General features: G+C 38.9%; 1 protein-coding gene across 2 annotated transcripts in view; it reads right to left on the minus strand.

The window, feature by feature from the left end:
- Positions 1 to 18085, minus strand: part of MSRA (methionine sulfoxide reductase A) — a 290424-nt gene that overhangs the window by 130352 nt on the left and 141987 nt on the right. The gene's annotated exons all lie outside the window — the stretch shown is intronic.

Here is an 18085-nt window from a genome sequence, read left to right on the forward strand (position 1 = left end):
ACTGTTCTATTGATGCAGCATCTGGTCCAATTTAAGCTGCATTGTGAAGGAGGAATTGTTAGGCCCTTGCAAAAATAAGGAAGACTGACAGTTTTAGGGATGCAACCAAAACTGCTACAGCTGAGACAAAAGATACTGCAAGATATTGAAAAAGACCTACAACAATTAAAAGGCAGCCCACTGCTCTGCAAATGCAACTCCACTGTTCAGTGAATTGTATATGATTAACTTACTCTTACTGATGGGATGAGTACTCCATACACTTAACCATCACTGTATTTTCCAGTCATTGAACATCCAACAGCTGCTGTTGTGAAATATGTTCACTTACCCATTACATTGGGTTACCAATTAGAGAGGAATTATTTAAAAGGGAATGGCACAACCACTAACACTATCCTTGCATAAGCAGTAATTTCTCCCTTCAGGGTTTTTTTTTTCCCCAAGGGTTTTTTTTTATTATTATTTTGGTTGTGTCAAGGTAGTAGTTTTACAATGAAATAAGATTTACCTTGGCTTGTAGCACTGAAATACTGCTGCATTCAATTAAGGAGATACAGAGAAAGTGTTTTAAATACTTCTGGGGGAATAAAAACCTTCACAGGAGAATCAGGTTTTTTTAAAACATTGCTGCAAGAGAAAGATTTTTTTAAAACTGAATCTTCATAGAAGTTCTTCAGTGAAGGAGACCATATGGTACCAGTCCAATCCACTGGAAATAAAATATTATTACCTTTGCTATTACATTTTTGTTATATTTAATATGTGAAAATTACAAAAGTTTTAGGGGCAGATCTTTTTGTCAGTAAATTCACTACAAATGAAAGCAGTAACTTAATGAATTTAGTGCATTTGCACAACATGTGTAAGCACCGAATGATGCTATCGAGCCGTATTCTGCAGAGCTGTAAAAATCTCGGTTTGAAAGCTTATTTCAATTAAAACTAATGTTTTCATTAAATATGAAGAGCAGGTTTGGGGGCAGACATTGCATATAGTATGTACTGCCACATATTGTAAAATCTGGACAATTATTAAGTACCCAAAGAAGATTTTGTACAATATGACAGTATCCACTTCTGCATTCTACAGGACTGGAACAGAATCAGAATTTTAAAATGGAGATTAAAAATTACATTTAATGCGAAACATTCAGACACATAGTTCCTTTTCAGCTGAATAAAACAATTCATATATATAAATACCTAAATATATCAGCTGAAATTCTTTATGACTACAGGAGATGAAAGAAAACATTTGATTCCCCCTTGTTACCTATGCTTTCCTCCAACACTCAGTACCAGAAAAATCCACAAAGCTGTAGATTTCAAAGCACTTTGTAAAATAAGATAAAGTATCTCCCTTTCTATAAATGAGGATAATAGGCAGGAAAAACTGAAGGTCATCCAAGTCAGCCTTGGAGCCAGGAATAGAAGGAAATCAGCCGAGTCTCAAGGCAACAGCCCCTGCTAAGGTGCTCCTCCTTCTTTCTGCAATATGTTCTGCTCCAAAGAGCTGCCAGGCCAAGTCCAGCATTAAAACTGCTGCTGAGGAACATGAAAAGCAAGAGCAACAAAAGGGAAGAAAGCACACCCCAACCAAGACTGCGGTGCTGCATGAGAGAAACTTCCATTACCCATTTTCAGTACGAGTGTAATTAAATGGGAAGATCTTCCCCTACTGCATTCAGGGAGAAGTTTCATTTCTAGGAGGGGTTTCAAAAGAAGAGAGGAAGGCTGCATCGCTGGTGTGACAACTGTAGTGGTAGCTCAGGAATTCTTGGAAGGGGTGAGAAAAGAGGGAGTTATTTTCTCATAACTTTCTGAAAAAATGTTATCTGAAATAGTTTTATCTGATATTTAGCAAATACGGTGGGAGCAGTAGGTGTAATAGTTAAGTTGTTCCTCAAACTCTAGGCCACTCTTCTAATTAAGAGCTATTAAATAGTCCTAAGTACAAATAAATAACCACTTATCGTGCCAGTGATATAAAAAGAAATCATATCTAGGTGTAACACTATGGCAACAGCTTTTGTAAGATACTCTTTGACACTGCAGCAGAGCTCCTGTTTAACAATTCAAATGCAGAAAGATGAGAATAAAGGAGGCAAAAAGCAACTAAGTGATATTCCTGCTCATAGCTCAATTGTTTTGATGAATTCTGCCCTCACGCTTTATATGAAAATATCATGTGTAGACAAATTCTATTTCATGGTAACAATGAGTCTGCATGGAGAAAAGTCTATTATCATATTGAAAATAAAGGAATTAGAGAAGAATTGAAGGTGGTAAATAGATGAATATGCAGTAAGACACTTGGCTTTATACTCAGTTGGTCTGCAGAATTTGCCTTCCATATCTCTTGTGACGTTATTTCTGAACTTCTAGTAGAATATCAAAACTGCCTATTACAACAGCAGTAGCAACAAATGCAGTTTTGCTGCAAAATTTTTCCCTTTTTCAGTTAATTATTTTCCATAGCTGCCTGAAATAGTCATCCTTCAAGCAGGCTTTAGAAATAATTCTCTTTATTATGCAAAGTTCCTTAAATCCCTACTGCTATATAAAAGATACTGCTAATCATTAGAGACTTTGGTGAGGTTCAGCGTGTGTGAATCTCTGGGAAAGACAAGGAAGAGTATTTTGCTTCTCCTAGTTAATTAGATGTGAAACGGTGGGAGCTGGTACCAAAATATTGCACACCCTTGGTGTGATAGTCCTCAGTTCCAACACCTGCTCAGGAAGTTTGATGCCTGGATCCCAAATGACTCTCACAATAAGAAGCATACATCTCTTGAGAACATTCTAACTATCAGGCTAGAGGATATGCTCAGGAAGCACATTCGTTACTTGTCCTGATGAAGCAAGGCCACTGTGTAGCCACAAATGCAAGATTATAAAGTCATAGAATCACTGAACCATTTAGGTTGGAAAAGACCTTTAAGATCATCGAGTCCAACCGTTCACCTCACCCTGCCGAGCCCACCACTAACCCACGTCCCCAGGCGCCACATCCACATGGCTTTTAAATCCCTCCAGGGATGGGGACTCCACCACTGCCCTGGGAGCCTGTGCCAGTCCTTGATAATCCTTTCCACGAAGAAATTTTTCCCAATATCCAACCTAAACCTCCCCTGGCACACCTTGAGGCCATTTCCTCTCATCCTGTCACTTGTCACTTGGGAGAAGAGACCGACCCCCACCTGGCTCCAGCCTCCTTTCAGGTAGTTGTACAGAGCCATCAGGTCTCCCCTGAGCCTCCTTTTCTCCAGGCTGAACCTCCCCAGTTCCCTCAGCTGTTCCTCATAAGACCTGTGCTCCAGACCCTTCACCAGTTTTGCCACTTTTCTTTGGATGCCATAAAGCGAGACGGGAAGCTTGTTTTCTTCTACTGATTAGGGCAATTTGAGGCAGGGAGGAGAACAAGAGAAAAAAAGGGTAAGGTCATGGAACCTATTCTCATGGTTAACATCTTTTTTTGTATACTTTGTAATTGTTTCACGCCAGATAGACTGTGGGAAGCCAAATCTGGGACTTCTGCTTTTTCCTGCGCAAGAATGTCATCATGTTTGCCTCTGTACCCACCACATTGCCATTTTGGATCACATGCTGCTGCATGTTCAGAAGCAGGAGGAAGAAAAGGTCTCCTCCCCATCCAAAATCTGACCTATTTAATGAAAATTGGATACTACCTTCTTTGCACTTTCATGCTAGGTGCCTAAATTCAGCTCACAGACTAAGGACACCAAATCCCAGTCTGTATTTTTTCATTTGATTTTAGCTTCACATAAAGACTTATGAAGGGATCACAAAGGCAGGCTAGGAGTTTACACTGTAAGTGGAGAACTCATTACACATTACTCCTGTCTTTGAACATCTTTGAACACCTGCAGAAGGGCTAAACTATCCCTGAACAGAGAGGAATGAGGCAAGAAATAAAATGAAGCCATTTGTTAAACCAAAATAAATGAAGCAGTGAAAAATAATGGTCCCATCTGCACCTAACACTGGTTCAGGGTCAGTTCTGCTGAAGGAAAGTGAACTGCCAAAAACTGAAAGGATAAGAATGAAGTAGAATCCTGACCATTTTCCTTACCATACACAGTCCATTCAGAAAATAATAATAGTACTAATAGTAACAACAATATTTAGCACCCTTGCAATGCTTCGTAGCTTCAAAATACTGCACAAACAGGGCCGAGCCAATGAGAGTGGAACTTCTTTTTCCAGGACTTGGTTGCACTCAGTAACCACTTTTTTATCTTATCATCATATTAGCAGACTGAGACAAATTTCTTCCTGATGTAACACCATTGACATCAGCAGAATTATGTCTAGGATCAATTTGGCCCAATTTATTACTTTCTTAATAGATGATAAGAGTATTATAATGGTGTTCCACTTGAGTCAGAACAAAGAATTTTCACAGCATTCAGCACACATAATGACATGATTAAACCCTGTATCCTTTCCAGAAAATCTAAAACACTATAATTATAACACAAAAATGGAAAAAAAAAAAAAAAAAAAAAAAGGAGTAAACAATGTGTAATCATGGTAGTCGATGATAATGCAAACTTTCAGTTTAGCACACAGTACCTGTCACCTTTCCAGAATGAATAAAGGAAAGTTATGGCCAGAATAAATTATGACCTGCTTAATAACACAGGCCAGAGAGCCTCCTTTAAACCAGAGTCTCCTTCTGAGGAGGAAAGTATTCTTTCATATCACTGAGGTGGATAACTTATGGCTAAGCTGAACATATTTTAGAAAGATAAACAAATCCTAATTTAAAGCTTCACAGTGATGGCAAATTTTTACCTCGAATTGGAATCTCTTCTAACCTTTATAATTAAGGAGATGCATCTTAGTCAAGGCTGCCAGTTATAATGCATGTTTTAGCCCCAGTGCATATTTCTGCTGTTTAGCTGGCTCCTATGCTGAACAGAATGGTTACCCTGCTTGCAGAGAAGCAAGAAAAAGCAATTGCTACAGCTCCCTGCAGCAATTTGATGCATGACTGTCTGTAAGTACTTGAAAGGATCTCCATTTCCTCTGCCTCTGGAAGGACTGAACCTGAAAGGAGGCACAACAGGGGAGGTAGAAGTGGTATGACAAGGCCACGAAGAGCTCATCAGTGCCCATGGGCCGTGAAGTCCTTCTCCCCAAACAACTCTCCAGAGTGTGCCATAATGTTTCTAACGTGTGTAACAAGTCCCTGCTCCCAGCAGCTTCCCACTTGGGCTGGAAGATTTCTGCCATCCTCATCTAGCTGCCCCTGAGAAGTTTCTAAACTGAATGTTGGCATAGATTGCCACCCCTTTAACACAGCTGAGCTGAGGAGCACCCATTAAGGTTATATTTGCTCCTTTGACTTCTTCATACTGAAATGCTACTACCTAACGACAGCCAAAGCCACCCCTCCACGGGGACACCACACACGCTCCGTGAGCTGTCCTCATGCTTTTGGTGACAAGAGCCCCCCTCTTCTCCCTGCTTCTCCCAGAGGTGCTACCATGGATGTTACCAAATGCTGTAGTGCTACGTTACAGGAGTCCAGCTCTATTTTTCATCGCTGATGAGATTCCTGAGAAGAAGGATCGTCACAGTGTGCGTCATGCTCCAGTTTAAAACCCAATAACAGCCTGGGAACCCAAGGACAGTAGAGTTGAAACTGCTTCATGTTCACTTTCTACTCAAAAACAGGCAGTGGCATGGTATGCTGAGATGATGGCTTATTATATTAATTAAAATTCTCTTATAGTTTCTTTTGATGTCTCCAACTGTCTGCAGCAATCTGTTGTCTCATCTCTTAGTCTTAAATGGCATGTTTTGGGAGGAAAAGACCTTATTTTTTTTCTGTGCTTTATCCAGCAAGGTCATAGTCCATGCCAAGTCTAGCATTCAAAACACTAATGATACTTTTTTAGTATTTTTGTTCTACTGCTGTACTATTTTAGCAGAAAGCAAACTGTATAGACTTTATGGAAATGTGACATTAGATCAGAATCACTAGAAGGCATTTCAGCTACAATTAACATTTTTCACTCCTCGGAAAGAAAATAAAAATAGTTTCTAATTGAATCGCTTCACTGAATAAACACTGGATGAAACCAAGTGGGGAACTAGTAGACAAAAAATAAGGTTAGCCACATGTCAGGGTTGTTTTTTTTTCCAGGCAGATTTGATCTGTGTGTTAGCACTGTGGGCTCATGTGTCTGCAAGCACTGCCACAATATATTTTTGTGCTCAGTAATAGGTACAGAAGTGTCTCCAGGCAGGCACTGCGTGCAGAGTTGAGGAGGCAAAGCTGGTAATTCCTTCTTGCTTCTTCCCAGCCAGAGAACTTCTAGGATCCACGGGTTTAAAGGGCTGATTGTGAATGTCAGTATGGACAACACACCTCAAAAAAGATCAAAAACAAGAGTAGGGTAGTCCAAAGAGTCCACTGAGTTTCTCAGTGTAAAATATTTTAGTAAATACAACAGGCCTGGGATTACTCTTGGGCTCTACGGCCAACTGCACTATAGAACTTACTTTGCAACTAAACTAAACAGGGTTTGTGCATCCACACTGCTTGTTGGGCTTGAGTATCTGTACCATATTAACCACCAGGTGTGTCTAGGAATTGTGCAGAATAGGCTACTGGCCTGGCTACAACCATGAGAGGGACTACCAAAGCAATCCAGCAGTACAACTGATCACATACTCGTGCCCGTATCTGAGCCCTGTTCAGTTTACTGACAGATCTAGCCGGTGCGCAGCCATCACAGCCCTTCTGGGGATGTCACTAGTGTTGATAACAAAGAAGCTTCATTAGAAGCTATAGAGGAGTCACCGTTTCAGGAGACTTTGCCCTGCCGATTTTTTCAGAGTGTCTATAACTCCAAGTGGACTCTATCCAAGGCAGGCGGCTTCTCCTCCTTCTGAAGTACAGGTTTGCTTTTCTGAAGTACAGGTTTGCTTTTCTGAAGTACAGGTTTGAGGCCAGTTACCTTAGACTGGCCACTTTGTCCATACCAACAGGCTGAAGAGATCTCACTGATGTGGGAATGACGTATGCTCTTAGTACTGTTGGTGGCCACAGTTCACATACAATTTGAATCCAGTGTAGGTGAATGTCAGCAACTACTGTAACTATGGGGTAAGAAAAAAAAACCTTCTGCCAGTAATGTTGTGTTTGAAGCACAGCAGGGAGGCTGATGCCATATGATGTGCAGCCACGAAGAAACATCTCCTTCCTGGTGGCAAAGTGAAAGACTCCAAAGGTGTACTACAGAAGTATTTCAAAGCAGTAACCATTCAGAAGGAAAAAAACACGATATTTTCAGATCTCCTATGATGGATCCACTTTCTTCCCTATTATCTTATTTTTTTCTCCACTTCCCAGCTTACCTGTTGCTTTGAGCTCTACCGATGGTACAAATATATAGCGTGTAACTATGGAATACTCATTATTAAGACAGGGAGTCAGTAAAGCACATAAAGCTCTTTTTACTTACTTTTCAGAATAAATACTTCATTCTCAGACATAGTGATACATAACATGCATGAAATAACTGTTATATTGTCTAACTATAGCAAGTTTTCTTCTAAACTTCCTGCACAGGTTCAGCACTAGAGTTCATGAAACCACAATTTTCCCCTCATATTTGTGAATGCTAAAATCAAATCATATTAAACAAGTGGATGGACAAATTAATACATAAAAGGTTATCAGTAATTCTTAAATACTAAATCACTAAAATACCTGGAAGAGAGGTATATGAAGACAGGACTCATGTTAACTTTCACTGAAGTAGATCGTTAGACTAAATGCATCCTTGGTGTGAAACAACACAGCAGTTATATTTCAATTAGTCAAATACTTTCCCTTTAATTTCTCCCTTTTTTGAGATGGTATATCGTAGAAATTTCTTGAAAGACAGCTTAAATAAAAAGGGGATTTGGTTCCTGACTGGGGATCCAAGTAAACTTTTGAGTGGCCCAGTTAGTCAAGCAATGACTAACACACTTCATTAAACAAATCTTTGATCTTGGGGTCAAGAAAAGAGTGACCCACCCTCCCTCCTGCCCAGGCAGTAGGAGCAGACAGATCTCACACAGGAAGACACAATTTTTGTAAAGGATCTTGAAGTCAATGAACAAAGAGCCGGAGGAATCTATATATCAATTGTACCTCGGTTATCTTTTGTCAGAAGTATCTTGTGTGGCTTGTGGATTATCTTGAGCTCTGGTGGTAAAGATCTCTGCTGCAGTGTTAAACAGATCTAGCTCAGTCCTTCTACAAATCAATTTTGAGGGCTGTTGCACCCTATTACTGTGGGGAAGTTTCCTACTGATGGAAATGGCAGATTTTCTATCCCTTTGGGTATTCAAATAAAAATTGGATAATAGTCTTCTCGGTAGCTTGGGCTACGTAGCTTACTACTGTGATTATAGTGGTACTTAAGGCATTCAACCTGGCAGCATATAAACAGAAAGTGATGGAGCCTACCTAGAAATAGGTTTTGATGTTTCATGAAAAAATTTGTAGAAAGCATCCTATACCTTCTCTTACACCAGAATTGTGACTCAATCATACTCCACAGCCTATCCTAGCTTTACCATCTCTGCTTTTTTTAGTGTACCAAAGCATTTGAAAGATTTTTATCTCTTCTAAAATGAATACACCTACAATGGATGTAGTCAAGTCCTAGCCCCCAGCAAATCATCAACGAGTAAATTGAAAGATGACTTCCCTGAAGGATCCTTCTTTTCTTGGCTTTACCAAGATAAGTTAGGACTCCTCAAACAAACTGCTTGATCTTTCTTAGAAAATATTTCTTGCTGTGCACAGTTGTAATCCCTTGCTATTTTATGAGCCTTTTTCCTCCAAAACGCTTTTCCATCCAAAATTTTGCAATTTTGTTGATGGTTTCACTTAATGGATGCCACTGTAGAACCGTGAAAAGTGGGGGGATGTTCTTTTCATAATGAAATATTCTGATTTTAATTTTAGTTCAAGTCAAAGTGCCATTCTAAAATATGGTTCCATTACCTTAATCCTTCCTAGAAAATTTAGGAACCATTTTAAACAAAATCAGTGTTCTATTTGGTCCTGCTTTCTTAATTCCTTTGGTTTTTCTATTAGCCAAAACTAATCAGGAAAAAAAAAAAAAAAATTGACCCACGCATTATTTCTATTTAGTTTTTCCAGTGTAACCCGCTAACTGCAAACAAGCTATTTCCTTAGCAACTGTCTTCTCTTTGTAAGTCTCTAAATCAGTAGTACAGTGCAGTTGCTTACTACTATGTGTCACACTCTCAAAGGGATTTGTATGATCTTTCTTAATCTTTCCGTGCAATTCCGTGAACTCCCTTGAGCTCTGACTTTCCCCAAATCCTTCTCAAAGAGTCCTTTACCCTGTTGTTACTTTACGTCACATGTGGAAACTGTTGCTACAAGGCACTGCAGCCATGAGGACCCCTCTCCTTTCACTGGACGAATTTCTTGTCTTACTCATGGACCAAATTCTTCTCACCCGGAGAAACTCATGTGAGAGTGTGTAAGTCTGCAAATGCAAGACGGAGAAGAACTTGACTATCATAATTTTGCTTATTATAAGCTGAAGTAAAATAGCCTTCTCAGGCACGGCTGAGCAACAAGAAGTTAAACTCTTGTAATTGGATAATTTCATCATTCATCCAAGACATAGAAACTATGCAGGTCAATTGTGGAATTATTCAAAATCTTAATCATGTCGGTGAGACAGTATTTATCTTACAAATTTCATATGCCAGCATAGGAATATGCTCCATAAATGGAGTAAGTCAAAGTAGGCTATGTTTACGCACAGTAATTTCAGTTCTCTCCCAATTTCAGGAAAAAAATATTCTCAGAAATATGCATACTATGCCCAAAGCATTTCAGTCACGTGCCACTAAAGGAATAAAGATTTTAGCTGGGGGAATAATCAGTAGGAGCAGCAAAATAACACAGACACACCACAATAAACAATAGAGGGAAAACGCAAACATGTTCTACCATCTGCTTTACTTCCAGAGCGAGACGCTCTCCCAATATCTGTAGCTTCTCCCTGGTTTCTTCCATCTCTGATCTCAACCCCACATGACATTCTTTTGCTTATTGTTTTTCCTCCTGTGACTTGTTGTATCCGTTTGTGCATGATACTTCAAACATTACATAGCAGGAATGGTTCTCGTGGACATGAATAGCCACAGGTGACCTCAATGGAGTCACCACTTGCAGCAATCACTAATTCTGGGAGGATAATTCGGTAGACTGAGTAGACTGGCCTTGTTTTTTTTACCCTTTCAAGTGTCTCCATAGCAAAAGCAAAATGTAAGAAAACCCCAGTAGCCGTAACAACAACGGCAAGCCCTTTGATGACATCTTTTTCACAAATACACCATGTTCCCATGCCTAAATTGAGAAGCAGCTCTCTGATGCATCTTCTTCTGATTTCAGGGACAGTGACATGGTGAACATCACAGCCTAATCCTGCATGGAGTCTCCTCTGAAAATGAAGGTCCTTTGGGAACTTAGTGTAGGCTCCAGGTCAGAAGATTTTCTCTTTGACTTATTCTGTAATGGTTCTTTCAACCTCTGGGGCTATCACATTTTCATCTTATATATATCTTTAATAAAAGCAGGAGATGAGAAAGATGGAAACAACACATCTCAGTGGAATACAATTCAAATAAAGTTGTTAATAATAAATAATATATTTAGTATTTATACTGCTACTACTACCTAAGCCTGTGATTATTGGCAATGATGAAATAAATAGATAAAAGGAACAGAGGGTAGCAGTGAGGCTATTAGGAATTTAAATTTGCCACAAGGCACAATCAGGTATCTAAATAATAAATATTAGTTTAATTTCTTCAAACCCAAATCGGTCAAGATATTAACCCTGAGATGTCAAATTCTGAAATGGAACTGTAAGCTTAACCTTGATTAAAGATGTAGCAGAACTCCCTAAGCAGAGCAGCTACCATCCCTTGTGGACAGGAAGCTTTTTGTTTTTCAGACAGTGGTTGGTAAAAATATTTATTCTGCCTTTTATTTCTAAATGACGAATCTACAGAACACATTTCTGTATCCTGGTATACTAAAGTATACTGAAGTTTCCTTGGTCATCAAGAAGCTATTATGTTGAAAAAGAACATGTCAGTCATGTCAAGATAGACAATTTTCTAGGTAGAACTGTAATATAGCAGGTAACTGAAAGTCAATGCATCTGTTATATTTCTTGTTGCCAGGGTTTTAACATTGCAGCAGCATCTGCTACCACCTTTCCAAATGATTTTTTGAAGTTAAATTGGTACATTCATTTTAATTCATGACTTAGCAGTTGCACTGAGGACAAATTAAGAGTTTATAGGGTTATATCCAGATTTCGTCTGTACATCTAGGAGGATCCTAGGACTACAGTCTCATGATTACAGACACAACTGTGGCCTAGTTAATAAAAATTTCATATTTTCTACAAAATTTTGCTCTTCAGTTGCTACCAAAAGATATACCAAACGCTAATATCCACAGTACATGGAATTAACTTTGATCAGTACAGTATTTTGTACTTTGATTGACTGACCTTCCTCCCTTCCTCCCTTCCTCCCTTCCTCCCTTCCTCCCTTCCTCCCTTCCTCCCTTCCTCCCTTCCTCCCTTCCTTCCTTCCTTCCTTCCTTCCTTCCTTCCTTCCTTCCTTCCTTCCTTCCTTCCTTCCTTCCTTCCTTCCTTCCTTCCTTCCTTCCTTCCTTCCTTCCTTCCTTCCTTCCTTCCTTCCTTCCTTCCTTCCTTCCTTCCTTCCTTCCTAGTGAACTAGGCAAAAAAAAGGGGAAAGGTGGAGCAATTGGCCAATACTATCAAGATACACTGTACAGATCAAGGGCATGGTGAACACTGATATTCTTCACAGAATCTGTAAGTCATTAAAATTCCTATATCCTGTTCTTACAAGAAAAAAAAGAACAGACAAAGGCACAACAGGAATCTATTCTCTTGACAGCGATTTAATAATAAAAGAAAATGTTCTGAGCCATTCTCATTACTGCTTGGAAACTTTAATCTTGTGGACTTAGTTTCTGTTCATGAAAACCTTCAGATCCCTTTATAAGCTACAGAAAGTGAAAGGAATATTTGTAGTTTAATTATTCATTTAAACATTCTGGAGACTCAGACCCAGTTTGGAATAGTGTTGTGATGTCTAAATGAAGGGCTTTTCAAGTAATATAAGGCACTATCTCAACATACTGATAGTTTGTCATAAGGCATTCATCTGTATTTTGTAGAGAATGGCAAATATGAGAAGTATTTTCACATATTACATTTTCTCCACATTGCTATTAATAACTAATGAAAAACGCTAGTCAGGCTTTCTGTTGTTTGCTTTAATAATCATGCTGTTTATGTGTAAGTATGTCCAATAAGTCCCACATCATGGAGTCAAACCCTCTACACGCTTTTTCTTTCTTAAAGCAAAGACATGCTAACCGTCACCTGATGTGGACTTTAACAGTTGTCTTGCCCTCTCTTTCAAGAATAACTAAGATGAAGGAGAGATGGAATTAACTTTGTAAATCACCAACTGACCAAAGGGATAGGAGGTAACAGAGCAAGAAATTAATTTTGCCTTCTCCGCTCTCTTCCATCAGCTATTTAGAAGTCTTCCAGATGACCTTTGGAAGCCTAGATATTTTAAGGAGAACTGGAACTCCTACATATAAGAATCAGTCAAAAGACTAATTGGTACGCAAGATGCAATACTATTCCTCAGAAAAACGTGGGTTTGTTGAATATGAAATGTGAAATAACTTCACAATAAAGTATTTTATGTAACTCAACACAGAAATTAAGTCATGTGGCATGGCTTTATACTGCATTGTTAATTATTAAAAAATCTGACTTCTGTACAAGAGAAGATGCTTCAGCAAGGTACTGAGAATTGACTAGATTAGAAATTGGTTTAACTAAGTATATTTTTATGTTCACTAAGCCTTCTAGCTAATATTGGATAATAAACAGGCATATTCATCTATTTATCTTACATTATAGTCACTGAAGATACACAAAGGAAAAAAAAAGAGAAACAAAACGGCTTGCTCAGATGCTAACAGCTTGAACCATAAGCCTATAAACTGCCCTGTTTTAAGAAAGTCATCTTTAGCTGCACATTTGATATGATTGTACATAACCAGTTTATGAATAACAACAGCAGAGTTTTTCCCTTCTGATTTCAGTGCCACTTGAGCTATGCAGATTTCAAAAAGCTTATGAATATACAGATAAACAGAATTGTTCTGAACATCTGTAAGCAAAATATGAAAAGATGTTTCATACTGAATGAACATCCTGGGTTGTCTAAGGCTGGCCAAAAATGGTGTATTTCTGTATTAGGCTAATGCACCAAAAATAGCTCAAAATCCTTTACGCACTCCAGAATGCCTTTTCAGATTTTCATCCGTATGGTTGTCACCACAAAATGTAAAAATAATTTCCAGCACTGTATTCATAAGCTTCAAAGTAACTCAATTATCTCTTAAACATCAATGTAGTAAGGCAATGCCGCGTCAACTGATAGGAGAATCTTCAAATGACCTGTTCCACATCTGAATAGGATAACGCTAATCTGACTCTTTCAGGTAGAATCGTGACTTTCCTACCTTCCCAATGGGGAGGTGAATCATCCTGCTCTTCGAGAATAATGATGTTGGAGGGTTTCCCTTAGAGGCTTAAGTTTACACGGGGTACCAACACTGTGTTGTAACTGTAAAGCCACCACTTGCCTGCTGTAAGAGAAATGGTGTCCCCCCACATAGCTTCATGCTAGGTCTGCAGATCACTTTTGCTTCCCAGGGAGGTCCATCAGATGAAGATCATAGCAGATGACTAAAACACCACTGGGGTGGAAAACAGATCTGTATTCGCTTGAAGCAACACAACACTTCCTTTCTAGAAAACATACTAAAAGCATGAAGAAAAGCAAGAAACTCTGAGCATTTTTCTTGTTTTCTATAGAAGATACTTACTCAACACTAAGAAATTTAGCATAAAGAGTGAAGCAGAATATCAAATTGCAATCAATATGCTCCAAGCCTTCATCTCAGTAATTCCTCAATTTACAGGTATTTAAATGCAGATGTTAGTGCTATGTTATTGTTGACTTTAAGATCAATTATATTTAAAGCAGTGCTGTCCTCAGAGGTCTCTGAAAAAGGTATTATTTAAGATCATTGTGGACCTTTTGGGGTTCTATGAGTCAGCGTACATGGAACATATTCCTGTTGCTTTTGCTGCTGGTAACTTTATTACTTGCAGTGTAAGAAAGATCAGCTTTCCAAGCAGAAAGCCTGACTGATTAGTCACCTGACTGTGGGGGTGGATAAGGGAAGAGCAACTGATGTCCATCTATCTTGACTTCTGTACAGCCTTTAACATGGTCCCGTACAACCTCCATGTCTCTAAATTAGAGACTGGTAATACAAGTTGAGTGTGCAGTTGATATATTTGAGGGAAAGGATGCCATCCAGAGGGACTTTGACAGGCTTGAGAAGTGGGACGATGTGAACCTCATGAAGTTCAACAAGGCCAAGTGCAAGATCCTGCACATGGGTCAGGGCAATCCCCAGTGTCAGTACAGACTGGGTGATGAATGGATTGAGAGCAGCCCTGCAGAGTAGGACTGAGGGATATTGGTAGATGAAAAATTAGAAATGAGCAAGCAGTGTATGCTTTCAGTCCAGATAGACAGCTAATTGTATCCTGGGCTGCGTGAAAAGCAGCGTGGCCAGCAGGTCGAAGGAGGTGATTCTCCCCCTCTACTTCACTCTTGTGAGATCCCACCTGGCGTACAGCATCCAGCTCTGGGGTCCCAGTACAAGAAAGACATGGGCCTGTTAGAGCAGGTCCAGAGGAGGCCACAAAAATGGTCAGAGGGCTGGCACACCTCTCCTATGAAGAAAGGCTGCGAGAATTGTTCGTCCTGGAGAAGAGAATACTCCACAAAGACCTTATTGCAGCCTTTCAATATATAAAAGGGCTTATCAGAAAGATGGAGAGAGAATTTATACTAAGCTCTGTCGTGTCAGGACAATGGGTAATAGTTCTAAACTGAAAGAGCGTAGATTTATATTAGATATAAGGAAGAAATTTCTTACAACGAGGGGTGGTGAGGCACTGGAAGAGGTTGCCCACAGAAGCTGTGGATGCCCCATTATCAGAAGTGCTCACAGTCAGGTTGGATGGGACTTTGAGCAACTTGATCTAGTGAAAGATGTCCTGGCCCATGGCGTGCGAGTTTGAACAAGATGACCTCTAAAGGTCCCTTCCAACCTAAATCATCCGAGCATTTTATGATTCTGATATATAAAGTGCATGGATCAGATGATAGATACATGATCAAAACTGTGCACACATCCAAGAACATCCAAGAACAAGAGACTGAGAAATCTTAGGCTTCAGCAGACACATACTCCTCTGCCTCCACATCATGTAGCAGCACATATGCACATAAATCAACAGTGTATGGTCCATGCCCTTAGCTCCAAATAGAAGTATGGATAGTGAATATAAGTACAGATACATTAGATTTTAATTAGTTGTTCACATATAGGCATCCAGTTACTTTTGAGATGTCCAAGGGCAACGGGAGCATCCATGAAAAACTGTGAGATGTGACTATAGTGTGGCACATGGGATATTCTCAAACATCTCAAATGGCATGAAATCCTACATTTAGGCAACCAAATCAAAAAAAGCCACCATTGGTTGGTATGTTTTGAGTGATCTTAGCATGGGGAAGAGTAAATCCACACCATTCTTCCTGAGGTCTAGGTGACAGTGTGCTTTTAGAAGTGCTAAATGTTTCATCCAAAGAATTGTTGCTTTTTTTTTTTTTAAGAGTAGAGTGCCAGAAAGGTGTTGAACTAAAATAACTTTCCTGCACAGATTCTCAGGATTGCGAAGCTCAAAGACTTGCCAAGCGGATACTGTTTAGATGGCCCTGATGTCCTTTCTAGAGCTGGATTTAGAGGACATGACTGTTAAGTGTTTACCATAGATATGATCTTGCCAGAACAGATGAATAAGAAAGTGGCAATCACACAGTGCATAACTGAAGTCTACTATTCCATAAGAACTGTTCTTCCCAACGAAAACTATGGCAACTAGAAGCAGCCAGATGGCAATATCTTAGGGGAGCTTGTGAGAGCTCTCTTTAAAGAGACTTCCAAAAACTATGCTTAAAGATGAAAAAAGCCCTGTCAAAAAAAAAAAAAAAAAAAAAGAATAAAATAGAGCTGGAGGAAGCTAAGTAGGAAAAAATACAGCGTGCAGAAATCAGTAAATTCTCCAACTCAGTCAAGCTGCACAACTAGGAACAGAAATGTGTAGCACATACACATCCCATTTATGTTCACATAGACAAGGCTATGAAATATGTGCTTATGCTTCTGGATATCTCTGAGCAAAAAATCCTCCAGTGTCCAGGATCTGGAGGCATATAAACACCCATAATGAAAATGTGTATAAAAACAAGACCTAGAAAAATAACCTCAGCTATGTTTTTCCACTACAAATCTAACTAACAAAAACTATCAGAAAATAGACTTCAAAGATTTTTCCTGTTTCTTTATTCCAGGACTCTGATTATTTAATTAACATTTTAACTTTTGTTCACCATTGATAAAATACAACACACAAAATAGATACAAAAAGCTTTCAGAGTATCTCAGTCAAGCTTAAAGCTCACAATACTACGGGGCTGTTCTGAAATATTGAACCAGCCTATACTGCATAGAATTGAAAGAGATGATACCTTTTCTACTTGCCTGTCTACACCATCTTGTCCTGTGCTCACCTCTCCCCCTGATCAATAGCCAGTACTCAGTATCTTTGGAGAAACACTGAAGTCAGTCCATCGTAACTACCTTCAGTGTACTGGGACCGTGAGTGTGTTGGGAAAGAGAACTTGTACTGTACATCCCTATTCAGGACAAATAATCTAATTATTTAATACCCAGTCCACTGAACAGAGTGGACAATAATTACCAGATAGGTCTTGGACTATATATGCTTATAAAAATTACAAGTAGTGTAGGCAAATGATGAAAATACAAAATACAAGAGTGCAGAAGTATTAGGAAGCAATGCATCATTTGGATAAATAAGACAGGCATCACTGATCCTTCCATAGATGAAGTTTTTTATTGCTATATTTTGCAGAAGTTCTGGGTATCTATGCATCAGTTAATAATAAAGGCATGGTGTCCTTTTTTTTTGTTGTTCTAGATATTTTTAAATTTCTATACAGTAAACATTTGCACTCAGGAGCATGACTACTGCTGTATGTTCCCACTGGAAATTGTTCCTAACCTGTATATTTTCTTCAGCATTTCTTCAGCAATTTCTAATTAATACCTCTATAAAATAGAGGTATTTGGACAATGCCCTTAATAACATGCTTTAACTTTTTGTCATCCCTGAACTGGTCAGGCAGTTAGACTAGATGATTTCCAACTGAAATATTCTTTTCTATTCTACAGCACCTTAAAACACCTCTTTGCAATTTTCTTAGTATTTCCAGGAAGTTGCTGGTTTTTTGGATGCCTTGCAGCACTTCAGCACAGTTGCTAAAGTGTCCATTATTTGTTTGTGCCACTGAACTTTTTACACTCTTTCTATCAAGCCTATGTGACAGATTGTCAGTGAGAACAGTGTATCAACTTCAGAATTTGGCATAAAAAGTGTTAACAAGAAAATAAACCAAAAGAAAACCTCCAAGCTGTTCTCTACCAGCGAGTATAGGAAAGCAAGAATTTGCTTTAACAGTAACATTAGTCAGTTGGCTGCCAGTGGTTCTATGTTTTAGATCACAGAAAGAAACTGTATTGGGTTATCAGTACTGTAGAAGGATTAGTATAAGAGTGCAGTGAAAAATAAATGCAAGGGTTTGGTGTGGAAATGATAGGATGCTGTGCATTGAGCTGTATAAAAAATTAACAAATTATTAATAATAGTGCAAATGAAAAATTAGACATCTCCATACAACCTCTTGGTTATATGGAAAGAAAAAGAACG

The sequence above is a fragment of the Tyto alba genome, unplaced genomic scaffold, assembly GCF_018691265.1.
Source record: "Tyto alba isolate M040663 unplaced genomic scaffold, T.alba_DEE_v4.0 Super-Scaffold_40, whole genome shotgun sequence".
Lineage (NCBI taxonomy): Eukaryota > Metazoa > Chordata > Aves > Strigiformes > Tytonidae > Tyto > Tyto alba.